We start from the raw sequence: 9,329 nt of genomic DNA, 5'->3' as shown, positions 1-9,329 counted from the left end.
ATGGGCTCGCCATCCGCTGATAAAAACAGAAAAAGACAATGCGGAAGTAAAATTGGGAGCGGGTTTGTTTTGTTTGTTACCATCATTCTTTCCTCGTGGACGAAGACATACTAGCTGAATACCCAACTCTCAGTCCACTGCAACATGTCTAAACTCCAGTCGTTTCGTGTGTTTTTAAATGAGCGTTTAACTGCGGCTGCTGTGGAGATATTCGGGGCAATTGAGCAAACCGTAGTGGACTACCAGGAGGAGAATGATCTGCTACGTGGACTGCTGCGGATCACACCGATTATACAACGATGTAACATAGGTTCGTATGTAGAGCAGTAGCAGTTCTGCTCAATAAATAAACTGTTTTCAGTGATCACCATTTCAATATGTTTTAACTATTACCAGTTTCTAAAACCAGAGGCCCAACATCGCGAGACTTCCAAAGCAGGTTCCGCAGACCAGGGGCCTCATAACAGTCGCTAACGTTACACATTACATATCTGCATGCGCCATTTCTGAAAAGACTGCGCAATTACACAAATATTAAGATTTATAAACTTGGCGCACGCCTGTTTGCCATTATAAATCAGACCCGTCCTGAAACTGCGCGCGTGAACGARCATTAAAACTGTGGCTGAAAAACGCCCATCATTCATTGTTTTTTAACGCGCTCATTCGCTGTATACTTTGGAAGTATTGKAATTAGGCCAAAAGGCCGTTTAAAAGGAAATATAGCAACGGCGAACTTGATCAAATGTCTCTGGAGGTGTTGGCAGACTGTTTAAAACTTTTACAGTGACATTTGCTATATTTGACCGTTTCTGAAAGAACTACAATTGCAAATTGTTGTGGACCTGTGAACAGATSGTTTGAATTCAATAGCCTAATGATTTGCGATGACTTTTTCCCGAACATAAATATTCTGCACTGCCCGCGAATTCTGAAACATTGTTTTGGAGTGGACAGACTAGACAATGTAAAACTATACAATAATGCCTAGTTACAGTGGAAGGCCCTATAACCTACACACGTCAAAGTAAAATATCAATTCTGTTCACCTGTTAAATTCTACTGACTGTTATAAACCACACCCCCTTTGGATACAGGCTCTATTAGATACTATTTAAATGAGATGGGCGTAGTCATTTGCTGCAAGCTAAAGCTTCTTCGGGAATATGAACGCATCATGGCCAGAAAAAGTGGCGTGGGATATTCTGCAATGATTATGAAAATATGTATTATGTTTATTATGTTTATAAATTAAATATTGTTTACTTAAGACAAAATAAACGGAAATGGGAAAGATGACCCTTCTGTTCTACGGTTAATGCGCTTCAGATCACATGGAGCAAAATACTTCAAATAGTTGATGTATTTACTACTGTAAAGTGGTTCCACTTAAATGAGTGATGGGACGTTTGTAGGCCTATAGGCTACTTCGCGAGTATGAAACCATCACAGTCCGAAAAGGAAAGAAATGTATTCTGCAATGATCATGGAAATAAAATAGTAAATAGATGCCTAATTTATTTCCAGGCTGTATCACATCCGGCSGTGATTGGGAGTCCCATCGGGCGGCGCATAACTGGCCCAGCGTCGCCCGGGTTTGGCCGGAGTAGGCCATCATTGTAAATAAGAATTTGTTCTTAAATGACTTGCCTAGTTAAATAAAGGTTAAATTAAAAAATACACTATTACAATGGAAAGATGAAGAAAAAAAATGATCTCCACTAACAGAGAATCATGTTATTATTTTGAATAAGTGCCATCACCAGGTAAATTAACTGAAAACACAATTCGCGTTTACAGCAAAACCTGGGAATAGTTACAGAGGAGATGAATGAGCCAATGGGAAGCTGTAGATGATTAGGTTGCCAGATTGTGGCTTTTAGCCAAGAATTGACACCCCTACTCTATGATAAGTGTCATGGGATCTTTAGTGACCTAAGAGTCAGGACACCAATTTAACATCCCAGCTGAAAGACTGCACCCTACACAGGACAAGGTCCTCAATCACTGCCCTGGGATATGTAGTTTTTTAACCAGAGGAAACAGTGCCTCATACTGGTTCTTCAACACCACTTCCAGGCTACACTAGGCTACTTTTACAATAATTGTAATACTTAAACCACTCGAAACGGTGCATATGCATGTTCTAAAATGTGTGGGACGATAAGCACATTCTCATGTCAAGTTCAGTTTTTATAAATGCCAACTTTTGCGTAAACTGGCACACTCTTTTTGGGGCAGATTTTGTGTGTCTGCATGTTTATAAATGAGGCCCAGTGTCGTCACTTGTTACCACAGCCACAAAGTCATAAACCCCGCCCATTTATACAATTTTTCTGATTAAAATGGGATTTTAAACCTAACTTAAATTAGGCAGATTTTTGTTTGCATACATTTTTACAATATAGCCAATTTCAACTGTGGCAATTAGTGGAAACCGCAGACCAGGCCAGGTTTGAGAAGTGAATTTCTAAAGGCACAACCTACAGTTGAAGTCGGAAGTTTACATACACTTAGGTTGGAGTCATTAAAACTCGTTTTTCAACCACTCCACACATTTCTTGTTAACAAACTATAGTTTTGGCAAGTCGGTTAGACATCTATTTGTGCATGACACAAGTAATTTTTCCAACAATTGTTTACAGACAGATTATTTCACTTATAAATCACTGTATCACAATTCCAGCGGGTCAGAAGTTATATACACTACATTGACTGTGCCTGTAAACAGCTTGGAAAATTCCAGAAATGTCATGGCTTTAGAAGCTTCTGATAGGCCTAATGGACATAATTTGAGTCAATTGGAGGTGTACCTGTGGATGTATTTCAAGGCCTACCTTCCAACTCAGTGCCTCTTTGCTTGACAAATAGTAAAGTCAAAAGAAATCAGCCAAGACCTCAGAAAAAAAATTGTAGTCCTCCCACAGTCTGGTTCATCCTTGGGAGCAGTTTCCAAATGCCTGAAGGTACCACATTCATCTGTACAAACAATAGTACGCAAGTATAAACACCATGGGACCATGCAGCGTCATACCTAGCTCTGGATAAGAGCGTCTGCTAAATGACTAAAATGTAAATACCGTCAGGAAGGAGACACGTTCTGTCTCCTAGAGATGAATTACTTTGGTGCAAAAAGTGTAAATCAATCCCAGAACAACAGCAATGGACCTTGTGAAGATGCTGGAGGAAAGTACAAAAGATATAGGTACAAAAGTATCTTTATCCACAGTAAAACGAGTCCTATATCGACATACCCTGAAAAGCCGCTCAGCAAGGAAGAAGCCACTGCTCCAAAGCCGCCATATAAAAGCCAGATTACGGATTGCAACTGCATATGGGGACTAAGATCGTACTTTTTTGAGAAATGTCCTCTGGTCTGATGAAACAAAAATATAACTATTTGGCCATAATGACCATCATTTATGTTTGGAGGAAAAAGGGGGAGGCTTGCAAGCCAAGAACACCATCCCAACCGTGAAGCACGGGGGGCAGCATCATGTTGGGGGGGTGCTTTGCTGCAGGAGGGATTGGTGCACTTCACAAAATAGATGGCATCATGAGACAGGACAAAGTTCCAAAGTTGTGGCAAAATGGCTTAAGGACAACAAAGTCAAGGTATTGGAGTGGCATCACACTGCCCTGACCTCAATCCTAATAGAAAATTTGTGGGCAGAACTGAAAAAGCGTGTGCGAGCAAGGAGGCTACAAACCTGACTCAGTTACACCAGCTCTGTTAGGAGGAATGGGCCAAAATTCACCCAACTTATTAAGGGAAGCTTGTGGAAGGCTACCCTAAAACATTTGACCCAAGTTAAACAATTTAAAGGCAATGCTACCAAATACTAATTGAGAGTATGTAAACTTCTGACCCACTGGGAATGTGATGAAAGAAATAAAAACTGAAATAAATCATTCTCTCTACTATTATTCTGACATTTCACATTCTTAAAATAGTGGTGATCCTAACTGACCTAAAACAGGGATTTTTTTACTGGGATTAAATGTCAGGAATTGTGAAAAACTGAGTTTAAATGTATTTGGCTAAGATGTATGTAAAACTTCCGACTTCAACTTTATACTGAACAAAAATATAAATGCAACATGCAGCAATTTCACTGAGTTACAGTTCATATAAGGATATCAGTCAATTTAAATAAATTCATTAGGCCTAATCTATGGATTTCACAACTGGGCAGCGGTGCAGCCATGGGTGGGCCTGGGAGGGCATAGCCCCACCCACTTGGGACCCAGGCCCAGCCAATCGGAATTAGTTTCTCCCCACAAAGGGCTTCATTACAGACAGAAACACTCCTCAGTTTCATCAGCGATCCGGTGGCTGGTCTCAGACAATCCCTCTGGTGAGGAAACCGGATGTGGAGGTCCTGGGCTGGCAGGGTTACATGTGGTCTGCGGTTTTTAGTCTCGTTGGATGTAATGCCAAATTCTCTAAAACACCTTTGCAGGCAGTTTATGGTAGGGAATTGAATGTTCAATTATCTGGCAATAACTCTGGTGGACATTCCTGCAGTCAGCATGTCAATTCAAATCAAATGTTATTTGTCACATGCGCCAAATACAACAGGTGCAGACCTTACAGTGAAATGCTTACAAGCCTTTACCTAACAAATACAAACAGGTGTAGACCTTAGTGAAATGCTTACAAGCCTTTACTAACAAATACAACAGGTGCAGACCTTACAGTGAAATGCTTACAAGCCTTTACCTAACAATTGCACGTTCACTCAAAACGTGTCATCTGTGGCTTTGTGTTGTGTGACCTTTTATGTCCCCAGCACAAGGTGCACCTGTGTAATTGTGTTTTTTGCTTCTTGATATGCCACACCTGTCAGGTGGATGGATTCTTGGCAAAGGAGAAATAATAATAATTTGAGAGAAAAGCTTTTTGTGTGTATGGACATTTCTGGGATCTTTTATTTCAGCTCATGAAACATGGGACCACCACTTTACATGATGTTCAGCATACATCGTAACAGTTGTTGGTTAGCTAGCTTGATCATTTTAGCCATATTATCATGACAAATTAAAACAACTCAAAACAAGACCTGGTATCAAGAACAAGATACAACTAGCTGAAACGATCCAACTATGATTCCTCACATGGCAAGCTTCTTGTAATTTTTTGCTAGCTGACTGTTTCAAAATCTTGACAAAGCATGGCTTCCGGACACATCGATGCACGCACATCTTTTCGTGACGACGTCAGCCAACCCATCTATATGAATTGACGATCACGTGACACCATTAATTCCTATGTGAAGACTCAACAGTGCATATGAAGCCAAATMAAGTAGTTTAAGATTTAGTCTCATGGAGACAACATGAGCAGTTTGAGCTACTCCAGGAAGTGACGTTGCAGGCTAGCTCCTGCCTGTCATTGAGTAAATAGGTACTGCAGGCTACTTAACTTATTGTTTGTGCGATTTAAAAACAATTGGTTCAAGGACACACATCTGGTGTATTAAAGTCAATTATTGGCACAATGATTGTCTTAAAACATTTTTTATTTACAGAAAGATTTACCATGGAGATCGCCATTTTTCTATTCACTAATGCCTGCAGTACCGTGGTTGGCCTTGAACTTCCATGGCTTCAATGTGCAGTCGTTCTCCCCTGGGGTGCGTTCAGTTCGTTTGCTACGTTGCGGAACGGTTTGTACTAAACGACAAGTTTTCCCAAAACGTTATTGTACGTTRTTGACAGACTTTGAGATACGTTTCTTCCGTTCGGTGGGTGTGCCACGGTGTATCTTGAAGCAATGAGTGATGTATTTAAAGGGCAGCGGTACATTTTGAACCCACAAACCAACCCATCCCCGTTTTTCAACTGGTCGCTCAGTACAGCGACGTTTTATTACGTTTTTATGTACTGAACGTAGCCCTGGTTAGACCCAATGACGTGTGTCTGCACATGCGCTTAGCTAGCTAACGTCGCCATGACATCGCCTACATGCGGGATCGGGGATTTATTTTTAAGAAGCGGTTTCTACATCTCTTCATACCAAACCATCTTTGCTAATACCGTACATCTTCAGTTTATTGAGAAGTAATTGATAGTAGATTCTAGTTGTTCAATTATTGAATTGGAATGTTTGTTTACTTCATTAATCTACTTAAAGCTAGCGCTAGAGTCTTAATTGAAACAATAATAAGCGGGTTACCCGCCTCTGTTTTGATAAAAAGTTGATGATGAGCCTGGAGAAATGAACCCACTCTCAACAGACCGAGCTATGGCTGCAAGGACTGACCATCAAATCATTTTAGGTAGTAATCAGGATTTTAGTTTCAACTTCGAATTGATCCCAACCTGATGTCTAAAAGCTAACCTCTGCTCCTCTCTCTTTCCCTCAGACTCCTTGCAGCTATCTCTCGGTGTCTCTGAAGAGGAGGTTACCCTGAGCAGCAGCACTGTGAGCAGGAGTGAGGCCCAGTCTGGGCAGAGAACCAGAGCTTCCACAGATTAAAGAGGAGCAGGAGGAACTCAGGACCAGTCAGGGAGGAGAGCAGCTTCAAGGGTGAGGCTGATATCATAGAGTTCAAATTCACTCCCTCCTGTGTGAAAAGTGAATGTGATCAGGAGGACCCACTTCAGCCCTTCACTTCTCCCCAAACACAGACTGTGGAGAACAGAGAGAGTGACCCTAAACAAGTGGATCTCACACCTTTTGTTACTGTGACCCACCTTAAGGGTCTCTACATTCCCTGTGACCCTCCAGATAATCAAAACAAACCTCAGGCCAAAGCTCAGCCGTGAGCAGCGGCCCAGCAGCACTTGACACAGCAGCCCATCATTGGATCCCAACCCATTGGATTCCAGTCCGTCATTGGATCCAAGCCCATCATTGGATCCAAAACAGTCAATGGTGGAACACTGTTTCAAACCCAGCACCATGTCTAGAAAAACTCACCGCTGCCGTGACTGTGGCGAAATGTTTGCAATGAAAGCTGACCTGCAGAGGCATGTGACTCTCTTTAAGAGGCCCAGTGAATGTCACTTTTTGCAAAATAAACTACAACCACCTGTAAACTAAAGGCCCATGTCCGACTCTGTCACAGTGGGAAACCCTACACCAGCCCTGTTTGTGGCAAGACCTTCACACTCAAAGGGGATCTGTCCAAGCACATCAAGACTCACATGGGAGATAAATCATTTAAGTGTGGTGACTGTGGAAAAGTTCAATCAGAAGTGGACCCTAAGGAAGCATAAACTGACTCCACACAGGAGAGAAACCATTTATCTGTGGAGAATGTGGGAAAAGCTTCTATCAGAAGGGGGACTTAAGTAGGCATATACGGATCACACAGGAGAGAAATTATTTCTCTGTGGTGATTGTGGGAAAAGCTTCAATTTGAAAGGGAACCTTAGGAAGCATAAACTGACTCACACAGGAGAGAAACCATTTCTCTGTGATGACTGTGGGAAAAGCTTCAGTCAGAAGGGGACCCTAAGGAAGCATGAACTGATCACACAGGAGAGAAACCATTTATCTGTGGAGACTGTGGGAAAAGCTTCAGTCAGAAGGGGCCCTAAGGAAGCATGAATGACTCACAAGGAGAGAAACTTTTAGCTGTGTGACCGTGGGAAAAGCTTCACTCAAAAGTCTAACATGTGAAAAACATCCTGAAATGAAGAAAACAGGATGAAAACTGAAAGAAGAACAAAAATTAGGACAAAGATCTATTCAGTCACAAGATGAGAATAAAAAGGCAGGATGTGGACAATATTCTGAGTATCTGTCATAGACTCACATCTATTGGTTGGTGGAGGACGACAGATGATACCTCTCCTAGGGACCTGTCTCTCCATGCTTCAGGTTAAAGTTCCTCTGTTTTCTGATCTATTCTATTGGTAACCTGCTGTTCTCCACTCCGTTACTCTTGGTCTACATGGAGGGCCTAGCTACTACTTTACATCTGTCTGGAGGGACAGATGGAGGTCACATAATGAGGTTTCTAGTCTCACACTTTCCCAGGCTTTTTAGAGGAAAATACCTTTCAGGTCATGTGACAAGTGCCTTCTCCTCTGACAATGGCACTGCTAATGAACTCAGTGATGATGCTTTTTTCTCCCCACTAGATGACACTGTTGGAGATGTGATGCAGTAGCCCTGTAGGTCTAACTTGTTAGTCATTTCAGTCATTCTCCACATACCTATGAGGGTTATGTGGGTATAATGTTAAATGAATCAACACTGTTACCAATTACTAAACACATTGAAACACACACACGTATTATAGCAAACAGGCACCATGCTAAACTGATCTGACCACAGGGGATGTCATAGAATAGATGGTGTGTACTGTGGGGTCCAAGGTGACTGTAAATCAGTATTAGATTCTTAACATCTGAGTGGCATACTACGAAGCAAGCTAAATTCAACTCAGGGTTTCTAAAGCTAACAAGCTTCAGTTAGCTTCACATTCCAGCTCAGGCTTCATCCGTACTATGACAGTGGATATTGCTTGTCCCGCTGCCACTAACTCTAGCAGGCTTGTAGTGCGCTTGTTGCACGTCACACATGGTTAGTCGAACGGCAAACTCTTGAGACAATGCTGAAAAATCAACCGTGTGCGAGTCAGTGCCACATTTTCATTTGTGAAGAATCAAAATGAAAGAAATGGATCTTTCAAATTCATCAGACTATGTTGTGAAGTAGCCTTTTAGAAGTGCTGTCTTTTTTGATTACTTGTCATTAATGCCGTCTTTGAGGTGCTTATCGTCCTTATTCTATGTGTGGAACAGCTTGTTGTGTTTGGCCATAGACTTAATCCATAGAAGGGTTTTGTGACCTCTGACCCTGTCAATTTGACTGTTAAACTCATGGGTACACTAGCAATGGCTGGCAGTCTTGACTTGAATATGAACTACCATCTATGGATTATATGTCTATGGTTGGTTGTGGTTGTGAGTTTGTCTTGCCAATTTCTAAATAGAACAGTGTGGAAAACATACAGTTTGGTAAGCAAATGCTGTCGTTACTTATTTGTTTTCATTTAAAAATGGTCAAAATCACAGTAAGGTCTGAATTGTAACCCAGAAATGATTTGATATTAGATAAAAACGGCTGCATTAGTCCTTTAAATGCTCTCCAAAGGAGGACATAGTCATTTATACATACAGGTCTATAACTAATGAATACATAAAAGCTAAACCCATGTTGGTGCATCAGTGTCCTCTGCCAAAGAGATGTCTGTATGACATCTTACTATAGCAACAATGACATTGGCTAAGGCTGGCTAAGGCTAGCTGGCAGTCACAGTGGATACTAACATGGATCCTATAGTGGCTACAACAACATGGAAGATGGAGGT

The 9,329-nt window shown here is 41.5% G+C and overlaps 1 long non-coding RNA gene across 1 annotated transcript; it reads left to right on the top strand.

Annotated features, from left to right (window-relative positions):
- The first annotated feature begins 24 nt into the window (after positions 1–24).
- LOC139026114 (uncharacterized) lies at positions 25–8,969 on the top strand. The gene is made up of 2 exons (XR_011477836.1): positions 25–310; positions 6,369–8,969. It is a non-coding gene; the product is annotated as an uncharacterized lncRNA (long non-coding RNA).
- Positions 8,970–9,329: the final 360 nt, after the last annotated feature.

Source organism: Salvelinus sp. IW2-2015, unplaced genomic scaffold (assembly GCF_002910315.2).
Source record: "Salvelinus sp. IW2-2015 unplaced genomic scaffold, ASM291031v2 Un_scaffold3909, whole genome shotgun sequence".
Classification (NCBI taxonomy): Eukaryota; Metazoa; Chordata; class Actinopteri; order Salmoniformes; family Salmonidae; genus Salvelinus; species Salvelinus sp. IW2-2015.
Note: the sequence above shows the minus strand (reverse complement) of the source record. Positions and strands in the feature narration are given on the sequence as shown.